Source organism: Gopherus evgoodei, chromosome 11, assembly GCF_007399415.2.
Source record: "Gopherus evgoodei ecotype Sinaloan lineage chromosome 11, rGopEvg1_v1.p, whole genome shotgun sequence".
NCBI classification, from domain to species: Eukaryota; Metazoa; Chordata; order Testudines; family Testudinidae; genus Gopherus; species Gopherus evgoodei.
This window is the reverse complement of record NC_044332.1, coordinates 36,404,192-36,426,086: the sequence shown is the minus strand read 5'-3', so window position 1 is coordinate 36,426,086 and position 21,895 is coordinate 36,404,192. Positions and strand designations below refer to the sequence as shown.

The 21,895-nt window shown below is 38.8% G+C and overlaps 1 protein-coding gene across 5 annotated transcripts in view; it reads left to right on the top strand.

Moving 5' to 3' along the window:
* Positions 1–21,895, top strand: part of OSBPL6 (oxysterol binding protein like 6) — a 182,745-nt gene that overhangs the window by 66,655 nt on the left and 94,195 nt on the right. The gene's annotated exons all lie outside the window — the stretch shown is intronic.

Sequence of the window (21,895 nt, the reverse complement as noted above, 5' to 3'; positions counted from 1 at the left end):
ATTGTGTGGTGAGTCTCGGAAGGAAGATTCTCTTGGTTTCTTTTGTGTGACTGTAGTGCACGTCTTTTCCCTTTTCTCGTAACCAGCAATTTCTCCTTCTCCTGCCGTCTCCTTGAATCGTCCCACTGTTGGGAAGGGCTTTGTAAACTTGCTAGTTTCAGAAGCTAGTTATCAAAATCAGTGCAAACCCTCTTGTTTGCAAAATGTCAGCTCTAAGATAAAAAGTGTGAACAAAACCAAGTTCAGCTCTGCATATCTAAGAAGCATCTCACCTATCATTTCCCTTCCTAACACCCCCAAAAATAATCTGTTCGGGGTGGTAATTTGTTTCACTGTTCTCCTCTTTTGTTATTCCAATTCTTCTGTCGGTGTGTGCGCTAAGAGGTTTTTTTTGCTGTTAGGTTAAAAATGTTGTGGAATTTTAATCCAGCACTGAATAAAACTAATTATTTTAATCCACATGCAATGGAGGTTTTAAATTTGATATGTCATCACATGAAAATCAAAGCTAGAAGTAATCTTAAGGATTTATTATTTTTAATCCGTTTTATTAAACACCTCATTAAAAAGTCTTTATATTCAAATGTGTCTCTGCTCATTCACATCAATTGAGTCAATCTGAGTCAATTCTGTATAGGGGGATGGCTGGCAAGACAGCACCAGTGATTTTATATCAGTTTAAGTAAGGTGTTTTTTTTTATTGCTGAAGCCAATTTATATCCCTTAAAAAGATTAATATAATTTAGTCTTTTCATAAAATATGCATCCCCTTGGAGTATTGCTTCCCCACCTCAGAGGGCCAATAGGGGCCATCATGGCAGTGATAAACACTACACTCCAATCTGACTGTCCGCTGACCCAAGGGGACGACACCTAGAAACTGGGTTCAAATTTAGGTTTTCTTTATGGCAGTATATGTGCTACCTCTAGGCAGTGGTGCTGGCTCATAAAACTGTTTAAAATGTAAGCAATTGCTATTGAACTATCTTCAGTAACAGGAGAGATGGAAAGTTATCAATATCACAAAACTCTCTTTCCAAAGAAAGGGCCAGTTTCAACCATACACTCATGCTGAATAGTAGCTTTCTCCATGACTGGTCCTATTAAAATCAGTACAGCTACTTGTGGATTAAGATGAATCTTCAGATGAGTAATGGTGGCAGAATCTAGCCCAAAGATGGTTTAAAGACAAGGGGTGAAGTTAAGAGAGTTTTGCTGTTGTCTTCAGTGAAGACAGGATTTCATCTAAAATTCACATGCAAAAAATAGTCAATTGATATATACAAGATAGACAGCACATAACCTGGAAACTCAGGTCCAGGCTCAGACATTCTGTTTAACATAGTTTTAGTGTGCCCTTAGTATGGTCACTCCCACCAATACCAAACTTATTCAACATGCAGTAATCTAGTTCGCAAGTGAGTTCTCTCTCCTGAGTTCCTAGAAAGAGAATAAATGATACATAGTCATTTTTACTTCCAGATTCTGATTAAATGTAAGTTGCAGAACAGCTGCTATCTATGCAAATATCTTCTCTTGCCTCAAATGTAATCTTGAGCCAGTTATGATAAAAAAAATATATTAAGAAAGTATAAGCCTACTTATTTTTTCTAGCATTCTCTGGTTAGTAAAGTAAAATACTTGCTTTAGCATGCATTTAGCTTTGATTATATTTAGTCTGTTGTGGATATTTAGTGTGCATGCAATGTATTTTCTGCAGTGAATTTTGGGAATTCACTGTACTCAGAGAATAGTTCATTCCCTTACGTGTGCACTCTTCTACATATCTATGTATCCGTATATAAATGTGTTACATCTATATTACACCCACACACAAAAACTGAATTAAAAGAAATCAAGGTTGTAAAGTAAAGCACTCAGATGGAAGAAAATGCCAGAATTAAGATTGTTTAGATGACTTCAGTTTGGCCCCTTTGCGTGTATGCTTTATGATATAAGCTAATCCTTTTTACTCCTGTGTCCAGATGTAGGTCTTCAGATTCTTTGTTTCTCTCCTACTTTTACTATGTCCTACCAGTAAGCCTTGTATCAAAGCTACCGAGTCCTGGATAAAGATTGGATGAGGCCTCTAAAAGTGTGGACCATATGGACTTTACGTTAAAGAAGCATCATATCATTTCAGATGGATTCTCATACTATTTCTGTGATCCCTCTTATTTTATTTTAAAGGTCTGTGTTCACCAATTGGGAATTGGTAGATTAAACATTCTGATTAATGATTAATCATCTTCTCCAGGAACAGAGCACGCAGCCACTGCCAGATTTAGGGAACAATAGGTCAAACATTTTGTTTAGAGTGGTGTATGGTTAGGGCCCAGATGAGTTTGGGGTTCTCACAACAAAGTACAGCTCAATGTGGTTATTAAATAAGGCCTTATAGTAAGCCTGGAACAGCTCACAACAAATGCCCCTGGTTCTCTGGAAGACATTACATCAACAGACTCAAGAACTGAAAACTAAGTACAGTGTCTCTTGCCTTCAGTGCCATTTAAACTGTAGCTCTATACACAGAGTCCCATCAGATCAGAGTCCAGGCATTGGGTTCATCCCTGTAGATCCCAGTCTGTAGTCTGAACACTTACTTTTAAAGGCCTGCTTCTCTAATGAAGCCTATCTGTCAGGCCCTCTCTTCAGGACTGGCAGCTCTTATGCTCTCTTTGGGCAGAACAGATATTTTTCCTCCCCTGCAAGAAAGCTTGTTATCCTTTCCTCACTTTGCTGGGATGAGGTACACACGTCTTGTCACTGGTGGTCCTACATGGTCAACATGCCTCATTATTATTTTGGGCAATTTTCTACTGAATATGTTTTTAATAAAATCTGCAAAAAGCAGTGCATGATTTGCTGTTTGGAATCCTATCCAGGTGAGAGTAAGACTTTAGCTCACCCTAATTATTCAGACAGATTACTTTGGAGTTGTTCTCTTAACAACTTATATTCATTTTTCAAATATACAGAATACAAAATAAAGGCACCATGTAAATCTGACTTGGAAGGCTCATACAATTAAATTAGAGTAATGTTTGAGGATAGGTTAGTGTCTAATGTATTCATGAAATCAATTTTCTTTTCAAAAAAAGATTGAATTTCATGTATTCAGTTTAGCTTGTGAATCAAGCTTTCAAAAACCCAGAACATGATATGAGGTACTGTATTTATCTGATACCTTTTTAATGAATGACAAGTACTGTATATCTAACAACCTATACCAGTTTTTTAATATTTGATGATCCCTTCCTAACCCAATAAGATGCCTTATTCAAAAGAAGCTCTAAACCTTGACTTAGATCATGAAAGATAAAGAAGGGGGTTTGTTTCTGGCTGGTGAGGTTAGAGAGATATTGAGGTCTATTTAAAACATTCTTTTTAAAATAGTCAGTTTGGAATTTAGTGGCATTTTCATTTCACTTCTGGAGATCGGTCTGTGAATCTTGCATTTGGGCATATGGGAAAATGAGTTTAGTTTTGCCTGAGTTTTTAATACATTTTCTCCCAAACTACAAAGCTGAACATATTTCATGGAGTTGGGAGCTTCTTTCTGGGAAAAGACTACTACTTGAATGGAACATTTGCTTCAAGTTAAGATGGTGAGATGGAGATGTTTTGGCAATGGTGATAGGAACTTGCAGATTGTCTGTATGTGCTATAAATGATTTGAGCCTGTGCTATAATAAAACTTCCTCTCTTTTTCTGAAGTGCTTTGTGATGTATAGATGAAAAGCATAATGTAAGTGCTAATGCTGCTGTTGACATTCATTATTAAGTCCCTCATTAAAGTTATATTACAAAGATTCACAGAATAGTTTGTGATGGAGTAACAATACACCACACTAACATAGGGAGGGTAATCTAAGAGTTCTTAGAGACGTGATATAATGAGAAGTGAGGAAATGAAGTAAACAGGGTCAGGAAATTGTCAGAGCCAGACAAGGAAACAAGGAAGAACTGGGAAACTGAGTGTCTTGCTGACACAGGTCTACACTGCTAACAATAGATAGCAAGTTAAGTACCATTTTATTTTTCTCCAACGGAAGGAAGCCATGTTTTGTTTGGACCAACCTGAAGAAAGCCCCACTCGTGACTCCCCAGACCCCATGTGGAAAGGATTATGTGTTTTAAAGTGGCAGGGCACAGTAGCTTGTTTCATTTTCTCGTTTTTTCCCTTTCTCCTCTAACCTGTGGTCAAGGCCACACTCATACAGAGCTATTTTCACGGGTATACAAAATAACATTTTAAATTGCTTAAAAATGTTTATTGATGTAAGTGCAGCTGCTGCTGACTCCAGACTGTACTGCTGTCATGGCTGGGCTGAGCAAGAGTTGCAAGGCATGAATGGAGTGAGGGGTAAGAGACTGGGGGGAAATTCAGGGGGCAGGACTAGATGAGGAGGCATGAAAGGAGCAGGCATGCAGAGGAGGAGAGGGGACTGGGAGGAATGTGAAGTGGGCATTAAGGGCCAGGGAGCATAAAGAGAGATGGCATGGAGGTGTACTCCCTGGTCTCAGGGGAGAGGCAGGATGGAATGCACCAAATAGGGGACATAGAGAAGGGGCATTGAAGGGGATGGAGCCATGAAGCTTGGAATGTAGTGCAGGGAACAGGGTTATAAATAGAAACCTTGGGGCAAGATGTTAGGGCTGTGTTCTGACATCTCTGGGCCTATTCCCCAGGCTTATCTGTTAGGCCTATGGCTTTTCTCTGCTGGGGAATGCATGGGTTGTTTGTGGTATTTGGGGATAGGGACATTACAGAGAGTTTCAGACACTGCACTGGTGTATAGGTGTTTTTGAATTGTCCTAAATCTGAATGTCAAATAGGGCCACAATTACCCTCCTCTTTAACCATATAAAATAAACAAGTTTTTCAACTGACAAACTGAATACCATACTCTCCATTTACTGACATAGCAGTAATTTCTCAGTGTGTGCTTGGTTTGATTGAACACAATGTATTTGTGCTGAAGTTGCCATCTTTGAAACCTTATATCTTCCATTGCTAGTGACATTGTACACACTCTGGCAATGGGACAAGGAGCACACTCTGGGCTGTCACATGCCAAAAGGAGGAAAACTAATTTAATGCCCACCAAGTGCTACTAAGGCAGAAGATCTTTCAATAATGATCATCACTTTAAGGTACTGGAGTCTTTAAAGGCAAATCCTCCTAAACAAAGATGGGTTTTAAGGATTCTCAGCTGTGCATTTCTGCCCTGGGGCTTTCTATGAAACACCAAAGGGCAACTAAACATAAATGCTCTTGCCCTAGGTATGAAGGATCAGGGATGGGATTTTCTTTGTATTATGTACAAAGGTAAAAAGTGCAGTCTGGGGGGATCTGGGAGTAGCATGTTTCCTAACACACTAGGCAATATTTGAGTGATTCATCCCACAAGGATGACAAAGTTACTGCAGTACTAAGTTACAGCAATGCAACCTTTAATTTTGAGATATTTTAAAAATTATTCTGCAGGTTCACGCAGCTTGATCACTCAATGTAGGTCCTCCTCCTTGTATACTTAGATTGTCTCTTTTTAAAAGATTTACAAAATCACTGTACTGCATACTGGGAGACCATCTCTATTTGCTGCTAATAATCTGTATAGTAGAATAACAATTCTGCATACATTTGAAATTTGTTTTTTTAACCTTTGTGTTTCTGTAGTGTGAGAATACTGGACCTGTGTGAGATGCAGCTATGATCAGAATAATAGCTCATCTAATACCTATCTATGGCACCATTAAAGCAAATCATGCTGTAAAATGACTAGTTGTTCTACAGGACTCTGTTCAGCAGAAATTGTACCACATAGGTCACAGCTTGAGCATTCTAGTATGAGCTATTCAGCAGGAAACCAAACCATTTTGGATGAGTTTTGTGAGGGTTTCTTGTAAATAGCCAATCGAGAGTGGAGACCATTTAAACTATTCTCTCAAACTGCTGCAGACTCTCATATTGATTCATCAATTGCCAAAAATTGGCTCATTGAGCCATAGAAAGATTTTTTATTTAAGAAAGAAGTTTTTTGTTTTGAATTTCCCAACACAACTCTGGAGCCTATTCCAAGTTGGCAAAAAGTATAAGAAGTTTTTTAAATGCCTCCTTATGTAGTCATCAGTCATTCATGAGATTTGCCATTCCTTACTGCTTTGGAAATTTCTATGGCTACTTAGCCTTTGGGATTCAGCTCACGGGGTGAACATGGGCGTGCTCTCAAAGATAGCATATTGTATAAGACAGTATAACAGGTGGCAAATTTCCATATGTGGCTATTAGAAAAGGAGGGTAAAAAGACTTCACCTAATGGAAAACAGAATGAAAATCTTGAGACAGTCCCGTGAGTGGAGAAACAAGTCCCCCCACCCCTCGATCTAGGATTAGGTGCATGTGGGTGTAGGAACAATGGAATCTCCTTTTGTTTGGCAGCTGTGAAAACTTAATAGCTGTTGAATAGAACAGTAGATGATTAATACACAGTGGTAAAGATAAGGTGAAAGTCAGTAACACCTAGGTGGTGTAATGGAGCTGTGAATTTTTCTGCTGTTCTAGTCAAATGTTTGACAAACTAATATGATGGGGAAACCTGAAATGCCACCTGTCCTAGAGAACTCAAAATAAAAGCTTTGTTTCTCATTCTTTTCTGTTTTAATTTGAGGTAGGGCAGGCTGGACAGAAGGCACACACACTTTTCAAATGTTTGTGATATTTCTCTTCAAATCTGTTCTTGCCTTCTTTGTCTTCCCACCACTCCCTTCTTTCCATGCACCCATTCTTCTCTCTGCTCTTTGGACCAAGAATGTTTCCATTTGCAGACAGAATTCAAAGTGTAGGAGCAGGCATTTATAAAACAAGTCCCTCTCTTGGTGGGGTTAAGATGGTAAGAAGTATTGGTGGTGGAGCCAAGTGTACTATAATACAGCTCTGGTTTTTAGAACACTCTGTCTGGGTTAGGTCTGTAGCTGGGAGAAGCTCAATAGGACTCGTATGCAGACAGTAGGTTGATTGAAGCCTAGACCTCTCTAACTTCTTTCTCCTCCAGATCTAAGCCAGATGAATTGTTTTCAGACCAGAACTGTATAAGGCTCTGTGGCAGGGTGTACTAACTTCAGAGGCCCCCTGCTGGAGGCCTCGCACCCCTGCGTCACTCTGCCCCAGAATAAAGCAAAGAGAAGTCCTCCAGGCAGCCTAGAGTGGCTGCGGAGGAACAACTAATCAGAGGGACTGATGGAACAGCCAGAGGGGCTCTATATAAGCCAAGCAGCAGAACCTTCAGTTGCTGTGTGGAGCCCGGCAAGGGAAGACCAAGTACCTGGCTGGCTAGATGAACATCAGGACCATGGACAGCTCACTGCAGAGCGCTCACCAGACAGAACCAAGCCCAGGCAAGTTTGCCAAAGAACAGGTGCCTGGCTGGCTGGATAGAATAGCAGCAGGACCATGAAAAGGTCAGTGTGAGCAGGCTGAGACTAGGGGACTGAGCACAGAACCTGGCCAGACCAGACGAGGGTACTGAGATGTGCCTTGCAGGTCTTGTTGCAGATAGCCCATGGAGAGCTGCTGAAAGGACACTAGCAGATGGTACCTAGATGGGCCCTGGCTGGGTGTTGAAGAAGGCAGTGCCTCTGGGAAGAAGCCTAAGAGCTACGGCTCCATACCAGGGCCAAGAAAGAACGTGGGATTGTATATCTTGGAAGGGGGACAGCATGTATGGCTCAGCCAGTGGGCTGTCGCTGAAGATCTGCTGAGAAAACCATCAGTCAGCAGGCGCCCCCAAAAGGTGCGTGTCACTCGTTGTAAGACCAAAAAACAAAAGCAGGCTCACACCCAACCGCATGGGGAGGGCAGGCATCCATAAGAGATGGGTGCCGCCCTGTGAAAAAGAACTGTGTTTGCACCCAAACAGAGAAAGCAGGTGTAGTGAAAGGCAGGAGCCGATCCCCTTATAGTCCCTTGTTTCCACAACAAACAACTACAACAGTGTAAATATATTTTTATTAAATAAATTTATATATATATTATAGGTACTGGACATTAGACTATACTTAAAACATATTGAAGTGTGTTTCTTTCCTTCGTATGCTCAAAGAAAAGATGCCACGCAGCATAATAATCTGTGAAATAGTCCTTTGAACAATATAACTTTTCCCCAACAAGAATATCCTAAAGATGATAAAACCATTATCATAGGGAAAGTACTTGTGGGCATTTTCATTTTAATATAACAACATGATTAGCACTCATTAGCAGATTGGAACACACTACATTAGGAGCTGTAACTTCTGCTGAATATATGAATAGGTCTAGCAGATAACCAGTTGGTTCCAATGGGAAATTTGGTTTTGGGTTTTATTTTTTTACATTGTTTTATTGTTAGTACAAATAAGCATTCATAAATTAATATTAATACAGGGAAAACCAATACCTGTTTCACAATTTATGCTAGATTTAGTGTTTAGACAAACAGCATGATAAGAAATACCCCACATTTTCCTTTTTGAAGAAAGTCAATAGAGATAGCCATTTGTCCAGAAAACAAGTCCAGTCTTTGTTCTTGATTTGTTCGATCAGGAAACAGTTCTTGATTTAAGGAATTTACCCAGTTCTGTATCCATCTTAATTCCTGATAGACATATTTATAAAAAAGCACTTTATAATAGTTAGCTAACGGTACAAACAACGTTTGGAAAGATCATTAAATGGTCTGCCGAGACCCTCAACAATTTTCAATTGGTCCGTGAAAAAAAAAGTTTGAGAACCACTGAACTAGAATATATCTTTTAAAAAACATCCCATCTGGATTTAAAAATTTCCAGTGATGGAGAACCCATCATACCCCTTGGTAAATTATTTCTCACTGTTAAAATATGCACTCTATTTCTAGTCTGAATTTGTCTAGCTTCAATTGCCAGCCATTGTTGTTTGCTTGTGTCTAGCTTACCAAGTGATCCAGATCATTCTCTGTGAATGACCTATACTCTTCATTATTTACCACTCCTCAAAACTTTGGGTGATCTGCAGACTTTATTGGTAATTTTTTTATGTTTTCTTTCAGGTCTTTGATAAAGAATGTTGAATAGCTTTGAGCCATCAGTCGATCCCTGAAGGACCCCATTAGAAAAATATCCACTTGAATGATTCCCCATTTACAATTACATATTGAGACCTATCAGCCACTGTGTATTAATCATCTACTATTTTAGTCCATTTAATGTGCACCACATTGATTTGGTATCATTCTAGTTTCATACTTCAATATCCACTACAGACAATTTTATTAATTAGGAAAAAGAAAATGTTCAGTCTAGTGATGAAATTTGCCAGAACCACAAAATTAGGGGGAAAGAGGTGAATAAAAGGATTACTAGTAAAATCCAGTATGACTTGGCTCATGGAGAGACATACGCTTACATTTCCTTCATGCTCTCCAAATAAATTAATATAATTTTTCTGAATCTTTTCTGGAGCCCTTGCTTAAAGAGAAGGTATGGTCTCCATTGTGGACAAGTAGTCTACTTCAGTGCCTCCCAAAGCCGGTCCGCCGCTTGTTCAGGGAAAGCCCCTGGTGGTTCGGGCCGGTTTGTTTACCTGCTATGTGTTTAAATTCAGCCGATCGCGGCTTCCACTGGCCGCGGTTTGCTGCTCCAGGCCAATGGGGGCTGCGGGAAGTGGCGCGGGCCGAGGGATGTGCTGGCCACCCTTCCTGCAGCTCCCATTGGCCTGGAGCGGTGAACCGCGGCCTGTGGGAGCTATGATTGGCCGAATCTGCGGTCGTGGCAGGTAAACAAACCAGCCCATCCCATCAGGGTGCTTACCCTGAACAAGCAGCGGACCGGCTTTGAGAAGCACTGGTCTACTTCATTTGAGAGGTGCATTTTTCACAGTCTGTAAGGGTTTAACTCATCTTCAGATTGAGTTTCTTAACCCATGTCAACTATTGAGAGTATTCACGTGGGAAGAAGCTTTACCAGAGCTGGTTGAAAAATGTGTTTTATTTTCCATTAAAATTTTCAAAGTAAATGAAAACTTCAAATTCATTGTTGTACAGAATGTTTTATGTTTTCAGTTTTGGTTTTTTTGTTTTTTGTTTGTTGTAAACCAAAATGGTTCATTTTTTGATTGAAACTTGAGAAATTATAATGAAACCAGAAATTTTCATGGGAAAATTTCCATTTTGTCAAAAAGCCAGTTTTTGTCACAAAAAAGTCAATACATTTTCAACCATCTCTAGATTTTACACTTAACTAGAAGCAGTGGAAATTTTTCCTCTTATATTTTCATGAAGAACTGATGGGCTTTAGTTAAAAGCTTTAAAAACATGCTCTCGCCTGTGTGGTTACCTCTCTTTGCTCATTGCGTCCTACGCTATCTCCATGCAGAGCATGTCCATGAGATGCTACTACAATATGGCACATATTTCCACACAGCTGAAACCTGTGACTCAATAATATCCTGTAATTGCAGCAGCCTGAGTGAGGAGAAACAACAGATAAATCCTAGGGTCCCTTCAGCTATCGAGTCAATCCTCAGAGAATGAAAATGAGCTGAAGGCTCATTTCCAAAAGATCAGTTAAGCTGGAGGTTTGAATGCATTGGAACTCCACTAATTACCATATATGCTTCAGGGAATCTGGAGGGACAGAAAATTATCTTTAATCATGTAGGCAAGCAGAAAATAGAAAAGACAGATGTTGTTGTACTGACCTCTCATCAGAATCTGATTATCTGATGTTTGACCTCCTCCATCCATTTGAGGTCAGGATTGATGACATCAGTCTTCGCTACGTATTTTAAAGCAGAATTAATTTCCTTTATACCATTTTGGAATACATCTGAACCAGGACTGAAAAATGAAGTGGTATGCACTGTTATAGAAATCATACTGAGTGTGAAGTGTTTTGGGAGTATATGGGAACTATGAGTACGTACCAACTTAATGAAATCTGGTTGAAGCTGATTATCTAAGCAGAGTAAGCCTCCCTACTTCTCACTGATGATTATTTTATCCTTTTGTGGATAATTGAATTTTGTGTGTTTGAGTGTAAGGAAACAAGCACACTTAAAAAATCAACTGCATTTACAAACAATACTCTGTCAATTTATTTGGAGAAACATAAACTAGCTGTAATTATTTTGATAATTTTTAACAGAATTACCAGAAAATGTACTATGGTACATTAGGCAAGGATCAAAAATATTTTTCTTACTGATCTAAGACCAATAATAAGACAAGTTAGCTGATTCTGAAAGCATTTCCTAGCTCTGTCTAGTTGTGAAATATAGGACTTTAAAGCATGACTGCTCCCTAATTTAGCAGTTTTTAAAGTTCTTTGCTGTGTTATTAAATATCAACCATGCAAAACTTCAGTAGTTTTACAGAACCTAACGTTAATATTTGTAACTTTGCTGAAAGTTCCTTTTCCCAGCAAAAACTGAGAGGCTGTTTAAGTGACCTCTCAGCTATTGCTGACATTATAAGCAGTTCCTTTTTCCATGTTCAACAAGAACTACAGTGGCCCAAGTAAGTGGAGAAGATAACTGATTTCATCCATTTTTACCTATGACCATTTTTCTCCACCTAACTGGATGCTTGTAGCACTTTCTGAATGTGGGATCGGCAGTGTTTTATGAAAATAGCTATGTTGTGCACACAGTAACTTAATTTGAAGTCTTGTGAAAGTGTGTTCACCTGAAAGTCAGTGTATTCCAGCTATTCTCTTCCGTCCCCACAGCATAAACCCTTCAAGTCCAGCATAATTATAAACACCAGTAGTTAGAGGTAAGTGTTTTATACTGTTCAAATCTTGGAAATCCAGTTTTTAAAGTAACTGAAAGAGACGATGGTAATCAGATGAGATTTTTAATATCTTGCATCTCAGAAGCCCTCAATCCTGAAAATGGTTTCCAAGTTTTCCAATGGCACATCATTTCGTGCCTGCAGAGTTCATGAGGAATATGATGTTAAATGGGTTGCTGGTCCCTTGAACCATTTTGGCACCAGTCCAGGACTTAAAATAGCAGGACCTGTACCTCAGATTATAGATCCCCACAATAAATTTTTGCAATATAATACAGCATATATAACATTATAATAGCATTGTACAGTTAAATCTTTACTATGTGGTATGGGAAAATGAGGGGGTTTTGATACAAATTATAGAATTTATGGATTATTAAAGAGAGAATACGTGAGGGTCTTCCATATTGTAAATATGCTACAAATAATTAGTACTTCTCCAGGATCCTGCATAGGACCTTAATTGTTGCTGATGCAGAGCCTGCTATTAAATTACATTTTTGTAATGGAAGGACTATATCAGGAGTAGGCAACCTATTGCACCAGTGCCGCCTTCGGCATGTGAGCTGATTTTCAGTGACACTCACACTGCCCAGATCCTGGCCACCAGTCTGGGGGCCTCTGCATTTTAATTTAATTTTAAATGAAGCTTCTTTAACATTTTAAAAACCTTATTTACTTTACATACAACAAGAGTTTAGTTATATATTATAGACTTATAGAAAGAGACCTTCTAAAAACGTTAAAATGTATTACTGTCACGCGAAACCTTAAATCAGAGTGAATAAATGAAGATTCGGCACACCACATCTGAAAGGTTGCCGACTCCTGGACTATATCATTTAAACCTGGAGTAAAAATGTTGACTATCTCCTGTAGTAATAAAAGTTATGTGGAAGGTCCTGGAGATTTTTTTTTCTTTGTTCCAACTGTAGTTTTATAATGTTAATACATTGCTTGTAACAAGATGTAAGAGTACATTAAATATCCAGCTCAGTGGGATGTCTACTTCTCATTTCATCAGAGGCAGGAACCCTTCTAGATGTGACACTTTGGTAACAATGATCTCCTGGCATTGGGAGATGGCCCATTTTAGGGAAAAGCACTCTGTTGTGGGGGACAGCTTTGTATGTTTGGGGTTGGGTTCTGCATAATGTGAAGTGTGTTTGGCTGAGGTGCCTGCCTCTGCTAATAATCATAGCTTTCTCAAAGAGCAATTGTGAAGTGGAGATAGTGTAATTCTTGTTTTCTGAATAACAGTAGTGAAAACTGACAAGAGTTTTGTCTGTTTTCACTGTATTGCAGCCTCGCTAAATTGTGAACAGCAGAGACTCTGGTGTTGTCTATCTGCAGATTCAAGAAGACAGCACTGCACTGATTTACATTTAGTTCAACATTTGACTTTTTTGCACCCATATGTGAGACTTTCTAAATTTTCATGTGAAAAAAACAATCAGCCGAAGTTAATGGTAATCGTTCCATTTGCATCCCTCCCTCTCCATCCATACACGCACATAATGGGAAGTATCCAGTTTGCCATGGTGGGCAGATGAGAGGAACTTTTAAGTCCTACAAAGCTAAATCCTATAGTCCTTACACATGACTTAGTTCCCTGTGCATTTCACCTGAATAAGGACTATATGATTTGCTCCATAGAATTTAAATAATACATTTTAGAGTAAAGCAAATTCCTAAAAGAAAAGTATCAAGGTATTTAGTCCCCCATATTGGTCGTCTTTGACTACATCTTCAATCAATGTGATGATGAAACAAGGAAGGAGATGGTAGAAAAATGAAAGATCAGTCAGAGGTGTAAACCAAGTACTCTGTTTTGTTGGCTTTGACAAGCAAAGACTCTCTGGCATACCAACTATTTGGTGATCCAGATCTTCACTTCTTGCAGTTTAATGAAAGACCAGTCATTAATAGGTGTCAGAGCCATGACTTTGCATGTATAACAAGACCTGTCTGGATGAGGCTGCAGGATCAAGCAGATACTTAGATGCTGGGTTCAGAATGGCTCAGTGAGGAGGAGTGGCTGTGCTTTAGCATCTAGTTTCAGAGGCACAAGGTTAAATGATCCAAAATTGGACAATATGTATTAAGGCAATCCATCCAGAGAAAAAAAATCAGCTTCTGGTACTTTAAACAAACCAATAAAGACAATTAAGCTAATAGGAGTGTCCATTTAACATGTTCCAGGGTCCTCAAATATAAAATGAAACTGCTAGTTGCAGATTCCACCTATTTTAATTTGGTGCATGAGAATGTCACACCATCTGTGTATATCTCTGTTTACCTATTTAAGGTATACATTGTGTTTGTTTCAGATATAAAATACTCGGTAGCTTGACCTGTAAAAAAACAAGGGAGTTGTTTTCTCTGTTTCTGTTATTTATGAAAATAATTAAATGTAATTTATGAATGTAAAAAGCAAATTTAAATACATATTGAGCAAGAAAGCATAGACTGTACTTAAGGGAGAGCATAGGCTTTATTTCTTTTTAAATAGTTCTGTTAATTAAGTACTATTAACAATATGTATCCTATGTCCCATGTTTAGTGTTTAATGAAAGCTGGAGAAGAAACTTACCTAATTTTAAATTCAAACAAGAATGGGGTTAGGATATTTGTTGTTATGTTACACACTGATCACCTATTTGTCCATTAGTGCTGAAAGCTAATCCATGGACTTCTCTTCTTCAGAGATGTCAGCCAGTATTGATTTCTGTTATTTTAGGAGGAACTCATTTGCACTTCTGAGATCTTTTAATAATAAACATTTACAATAAAAAGATCAATAGTAATGAAGAACTCCATCAGCAGTTGTAATTCTGCCTGTTTCTTCTTTCAGATTCAGATGAATGACCAATACCAGTGCTAATTTACATCTTTTAAATATGTTAACATATTGCTTTTTCTTCTTTTCTGGTTTGCATAATTTAAAAGCTTCTTTAAGTTCTGTAGGGGTTCTTAGACCGCTAAGGCACCATCTTGGATTCTCATGTTGTTGTAGAAACAATATATTCCAGAGATCATCACCCAGAGGTGAACCTTAAATGCTGATGTTGCTGATCCTGAGTTAGTGGCTATGAAGTGATTGATTCCCTGTTTTATAACAAAGATAAATTCCTCATTTCCTGTAAGCAAGTTATTAAATCACTGGTATTTTGCCACATTATAGAGATGACAAGTGCATAGCTTCAAACAGTTAACAAAAAGAATCCAGGGGCAATGCTCCAAATAAGCAGAGGTCTGGGGACTGCCAAACGTTCTTATTTGGATCATAGGGAATAACAGGTTCTTTTCAAAGAATATCCTAGTTCAGGGCATCAGATGGTTGCATTTTGACTGCTTCTGCTGCTCTGTGGAGTCCATCCCATCCCTTGAGGTCTTAATGATTGTGGCTTTAAGGTGGGAGACCCGTCCAGTGTGCTGAGAGAGTGGAGAGCTGGTCTGTTTTCCTGCCCTGGAGGTGTCTTCAGGTGGCATCTTTCCCTCTTTCTAATCAGTGAGAAAGTCAGCATAGGAGTTCTCTCCTTTCCCCTTGAGGTGATACAGTCTTCTTTCTTTCATTTCTCCTGGGATGAGCATGTGACTTCTTCCTAAAATCTTTCCCTGCTTCTCCACACTACTGCTCTTCTTGTCCCTCAGATCTATCCTATCCTCCATTTGTTTCTTGCAGTTTATATATCCAGCCTGTCTCTTATTTGCTCCAAATTTTTTTCATTTGTGTATTGTCTAATATTGGCTCCCTCATTTATCCGCTGCCATTGATATAAACAGACTCCTGTTAATCTAAACATTATCCGAATACACCGTTCAAGCCTTTTTTCCCCCCTATAAAAATAGTTGACCTGTCTTGAATCTCTGTTGAATCTCTTCAGAGCAATCATTTATTTCCTTTCACTTGTTTTCTTGCACCGTGTAGCTTTTAACATACAAATACCTCACGTCAAGTTTTAGAATGTATCTATAGTTGCATATGAATTTCATGTATTTTTTTAAATAAAAATTGATCAAAATAAATTGAAATAACCCCTGGCTGGTCAGTTTATGGGATAGAGAATTTATTTATGGCAAATCAATATCCTTATTTTATACTTCTTCATAATTGTTCTGTCTACAAGTTTCCTAAGAAATTATTTCAAGAATGTTGATTTGTGTGCATTCTTCCAATCCAGATAACAGTTGGAGATAAATTAGTAAGTAGCTCTCAGTGCTTACAGATCTTTCAGATATTGACACAAGATAAGCCTCAGTGCTCAGCCTGAGATTGACCATTCACTATGATTCATCTGCTTTATTTAATGTTCTTTCAGTTAGTAGACAGCAGAAAGGATGACTAATAGGTTAACAAAGCAGAACTGATACTGCAGAACCAAAAAGGGGCAGAGATTTTAGAATTCTCACAGGAGAAATCGAGGAAGGAGTGTTTGATTATATATTTCCTTCATTTCCCAAAACACAACTGAAATCCTTTGAGAAATGGAATGATGGAAATAGGAAGTGATTTAGTTTTATCAGTGTCTAAATCCCAGTTAATATTTGATCTTAAGCACTGAGAAAATTATACACTAAAAAGGGGAAAACTATTGCTGAGTGAGCAGATTGTAGCTAAATCCAAGGTAAACAGCACTTCCACACAGCTCTCACTCACCTGGACTGGTGCAATGAGAGCTTCCCCCTCTGCTGTAACTAGTAGATAAATCTGATATATTCTCATTATTAAAGCTAAATTAGGAAGGGGATATGAATACACATGGGAAAATTCCAAATATTAGAGGAAAAGGCCGACTTGAAGTTACTGAATTCAGTTTAACATAGTGTATTTCATACCTTTTTATATAAAATATAATTTGAATTAAATAGCAATGGCAAGGAATACCAAATTGAAACTAAATGTGAAGAAGTGTTTACCCAGAAAGAATTGTAAGTGGATGAGATTTACTCATAAAATCAGTGAGACAGGAAAATTGGGCACAGTCAAAATGTAGATGACAGTTATAAGGAAAGTGAACGGAAGAAGAATGAACATTAAGGTCTAATGATCTTGTCTTGATTATGAAATATTTTTTGTCTATATCTACGGAAGAGATTAGGAAGTCCTCAATAAATATTTAAAAATGGGCACTCAGTTCATTAGCCTAATCCATAAAAAAAAAATTATAACTTACTTCCCATTATAATGTGTGTACAGTAAGTATTGTATTTGAATGTCTCTACCTATAAGTAAAATTTACTTGCGTGAACTCAGTGGACAAGATTAAACAATAAAACAAAATAAGGAGAGAGTATATGAGGAAATGCTTCTCTCCACTGAAAAATGTGTAGTAGACAATAATATATTTACATACAACATAAGAGGAAATTATACACTTCAAAAGGAGTTGTGGGTGCTGAGTATCCCTGGCAACCAACAACCAGACCATTTATTAAGGTGTCTTTGTATGGACTTGGATGTCTAACTTTGTGCACTCACATTTGAAAAAATTGACCTAAGTGATGTGCTTGGGTTGGGGGCAATATGTTTTTTTGGGTTAGGCACAGGACTAGGAATCAGAGGAGCTGATGGCTAATATCTGCCAAGAAGCCTCCCATAGCTAGTCATGCACAGTAATCATTGCCAAGAAAAAGGATTAAAACCAAACTGCAGTTGTCACAAGTCATATGAAGCTGGAAAAAATATGCATAAAGTGAACTTCACTTTTTGAATTTTCATGTTTCCTGAGTGTGTAGCCTAATTTTTCTTTTGCTTTGTGTTGGCTAGAAATATTCTACCCAAGCGTGTGGCTTGATTCTGCTTCCACCAAAGTCAATGGCAAAACGCAGAGTGATGCATGGAAAGGGAGCAGGCCCATCTGTGACATTTCAAGAGGATTGGTTTAATTTTGGTGAATGTAATGGAACGATCAAAAATTAGGTTAATTTATTAATAGAAAGCCAGCTTCAATTTTAGCTCTGGAGAGACTAAGATCTCATTACATTCGGAGAATTGTTTTTTATTTTAACTCTTTTAATACACTATGGGGGGGGATATGACGATGCATCAGTGTTTAGGAATTGGGAAATAAGTCCTAATTATTGGAGAGAAATGGATCTGAACTTACTGCAGCACAGGAAAGCTCAAAGCTGGTACACTGATTCTGAGATTTTTCTTTACTTTCTAAAATACAGTTGTGGATCATAGTGTAGGCACGGACTCTGTGGGTGCTCAGGGGCTCAAACACCTAAGGGAAAAAATAGTGGGTGTTTAGCATCCACCAGCCACAGCTGTTCGGCAGCACTGCTGATCAGCTATACGGTGGTGCTCATAGGTGTCGACTTCCACTGTTCCTGGTGGGTGCTTGACCCCCCCCTCCTGGCCCCACCCCTGAACTGACCTCGCCCCGCTCCCATTCCACCCCTTCCCCAAAGTCTCCACCCCACCTCTCCTCCCCTGAGTGTGCCACATCCCCACTTCTCCCCTCCGTCATTCCCTCCCTCCTGGAAAGTCCTGAGCACCTCCAAACAGCTGTTTGGCGGCAGGAAGCGCTGGGAGGTAGGCGGAGGAACGGGGATGCGGCGTGCTCAGGAGGTGAGGAGGAGGTGGGGCGGGGGGTGAGGGGAGCTTGGCTGCTGGTGGGTGCAGAGCCCTGGAGCACCCACAGAGTCGACACCTATGGTAATGCTGCCAATCAGCTGTTTGATGGCTGGGGAAGGTGCTTGAGGGAGGGTGGAAGGCAGCAAGCGGTGGACAGGCAAGGTCTTTGGGGGGGGCAGGGTGGGGGCAGAAAGGGGCAGATTGAGGGTGGGGCCTCAGGGAAGGGGTGGAGTGGGGGTGGGGCCTTGGGAAGAGTGGGAGTGGAGTATCCCTGGGGAAAAATAAAAGTCAGCACCTGTGGATCATAGCTTGTGTTCAATAATTTCTCCTATTGTGCTTATATCTGCCTATTTTTCAGTTATGTTTCTCTAATTGTTTCATTAATTCTTTTTTTAAAAATATTAGTAATATTGGTGCTAGAAATGTTTAATTTCGTTAACATTTGTAATATTTACTGAAGTGTCACCATTGAGCAGATGCTGATGCACATGTATGTTATAAAATTTCCTGCATTGTAAAGGTCTGTTTATAAGCTATACTGTGTGTGAGCCAATGTTTACATTCATGTTAAGAAGCTTGGTGTAATTTTGTGAATATATACAACTAGGTAAGCAATATGTCAGCAATAAAACTGCCTGGATTGAGTTTGCAGTCTGTGATTGAACAAGTTTAATGAGTTTGGTTTTCTCAGCTCTGTCTCTTGAGGGAATTTGTGCACATCAAAAAAGCACCACTGAGTCTGGCTCAAGTGTCAACATTTATGTATTTATTTCTTGAAAGCTTTAGACTTGACTCGAAGGCAGTTCACAATAGCTCAGGACAAGAGACCACTGGTAAAGCTGTTGCTCTTGCATGCTACTTGCTAGCACTGTGTTTGGCTGTAACAACAGTGCGTACTCTTCCTGAACACCTTTAAAAAGGATTGGACACTCTTAAGTGTCAGATCACTGTCTTCCTCTGCCAATGCTAAATAGAATTTTTTCTGCATAAGTGAACTCAATGGAGACAAGTCACGTTAAAACCCATTTGATTTTCATTTACCCAAAAGCTACAATGCTTAAAAAAAAATGTAAAAGACCTTTATCGTTCAGCATAAATGGCTAAAAACTTATTCTTTTAGCTATTACATGACTGAACCAATTGGACAGTTCAGTGTACTGGGATTATCATCTTTGCTTTCTGCTATGTCAGATCTTTCTAAAGTGCAGCAGTTTTAATTAAACATTACAATTGATTTTTGATTTGTATTAAATTGTAAAGATCTTGGAAATACCAATATTGATATGAATTTCTGCAGCACATAGGTACATATCATATTTGTACAGTTTGAAAACATTGTTAAAATAGACCTGCAGTCCTTGGCATACTAATGTGAAAGGAGGGACAACCCTTGAGTGTAACTTTGTTAGTTTTTCAGCATCTGGACTGAAAACGGGCAGGACTATCATAGAGATCTACTTGTTTCTTGTAGAAGCTGTACTACAGGCTGATACACAAAAGTAGTATATGTTTGGTTTTTTTAACGAAGGAGGTGTACTCCATTTGTTTGTCAGTGCAGAATGTCTGCTTTCCCCTGTTCATCTGTATTGTAAGAGTGACAAATGCATCACTGTTGCATTCTGAAGAATTGTGTCCACTTATACCAATGTGAATTTGGCCTTATATTGGATGTCTTTTAAAACTCCGTATTTACCTCTCCAAGTATTTATGGTACCCATATACTTAAAATAAGAAGGTACTATGGTCACTACAGGTATCTGGAGCATTTAATACTGTTTTTAATGGCACCTACCCTGTGTGTGCTTTAACTTTAAACAAACATGAATAGGACTTTTAGTGGCAAGCTATAGGTTAGAACTATATCAGCTTGAGAAAGTATTTCACAAACAGGGTACCTTGAAGGCCCTGCTCTACAATTTGAAATCACAAGCATGGAAAGAGCTTGCTGAGGCAAGGGCAATGCATTTGTAATTGAGTTCATACAGTAACAGCTTAGAAATAAGGGACAAAAACCTCAGACTCTAAAATACAAGTGGTAGATGTTTCCAGCTCACTAGAGAGCAAGCAGGCGCGGGATTTTCCTCTTGTCTAGACGTAAGATTTCTAGGAGATGCCTCAATTTTTCAGAACTATTCCTCCATTTTAGGATCTAAATCTTTTACTATCTCCCTAAGGATCCTTTTTGATGCTATGGTGAGGAACTCCCTGAGATTTTTTGTCTTTTACAGGTGGTCATTCTGGTTGCAATCTCTTTGGCAAAGGACTCTTTTTGGAGTTAAGGTCTAATTGGAAAACAGCAGTACTGCATCTCTGATGAGGGCAAAGTTATGTTAAGAGTTAACACAGGTTTATTTCCAAAATAAACCCAGTTACAAGAATTTTTGTTTCTTCTATCCTTTTTTGCCCACAGGCAAAACACCCTTTAAATAAATAAATAAAATAAATAAATAAATAAAATTTTTAAAAACAAAACAAAGCCAATCAAGCAACCTACAAACCCTCTGAACACACACGCCTCTGCCATACTGTTGATATCAGCAGGGCTCTAATAATCAACACTGAACATGGCACACAGTTTAAAAAAAACAAAACAAAACAACAACCTCTACCTTTGCTGATCTAACATCATAAAAAATAAAACAAGCAAACAAAAAGGCTGCAAAGGCTTCAGTTATTAGGTGCGTAAATTGGTGCTTTTCAGAAGCCTTCAAAAATAGACACCACCTTTTCCCACTCAAACGTTGATGCTCATTTATTCAGAGTCATGGCAGCTTCCTGGCTTGAAGGATTATTTGAAACATATAAAGAGACATGTCGGATGATCTCCTGGTCATGTTTCTATGCCTTCTCTAAGTTTGACAAATTAAATGTGCAGGTCTCATCAGTCCCTGCCATTGGAAGGAGGGATCCGTACTATGCTCCCCTAGTAAATTATATTGGGGTGCGGGGAGAGGACACATCTGTTTCCTCGTTCATCTTTTCTTTTCCCCAGGGGTGACACACATTGTATATCCCATTTTAATGGATCTGCTGACTTTCCCTGCAAAGAAGAATAAGAGCCTTTATCTGATTGTCCCTGAACGTTTCCTTTCTTCTAGTAGGAAAGTCTGCAGATTCAGCCCACCTGGCACAAGGCTTATAGTTCTGAATGAGGCTTAAATTGTTGCTTTCTCCTTAATTTTCTTTATGGGCACAATGTATATATGTTTGCTAGTAGTTGAGGTTAAATTTGAAGTTGTTCTTCAGTAGGGAGTGTTTGTATGGCTATCCTGTTCTTGCTAATAACCTATGAAATAAAGTTTGAAGGAATTAGTTCTGTGAAGCAACTTTGGAAGTACTTTGAACTGGCTGGGTCTTCAGAGGTGTGGCCATTCCAGCCTGTCTAGACTGACAGGTCTAGTTCTGCATCCAAGGTGCTTCAAGCTGTGGTAAAATGCATTGTAATGCATCTGTGGGCTTTCCTGCTAGAAGAAAGGAAATTTGGGGATAAGTTAAAATC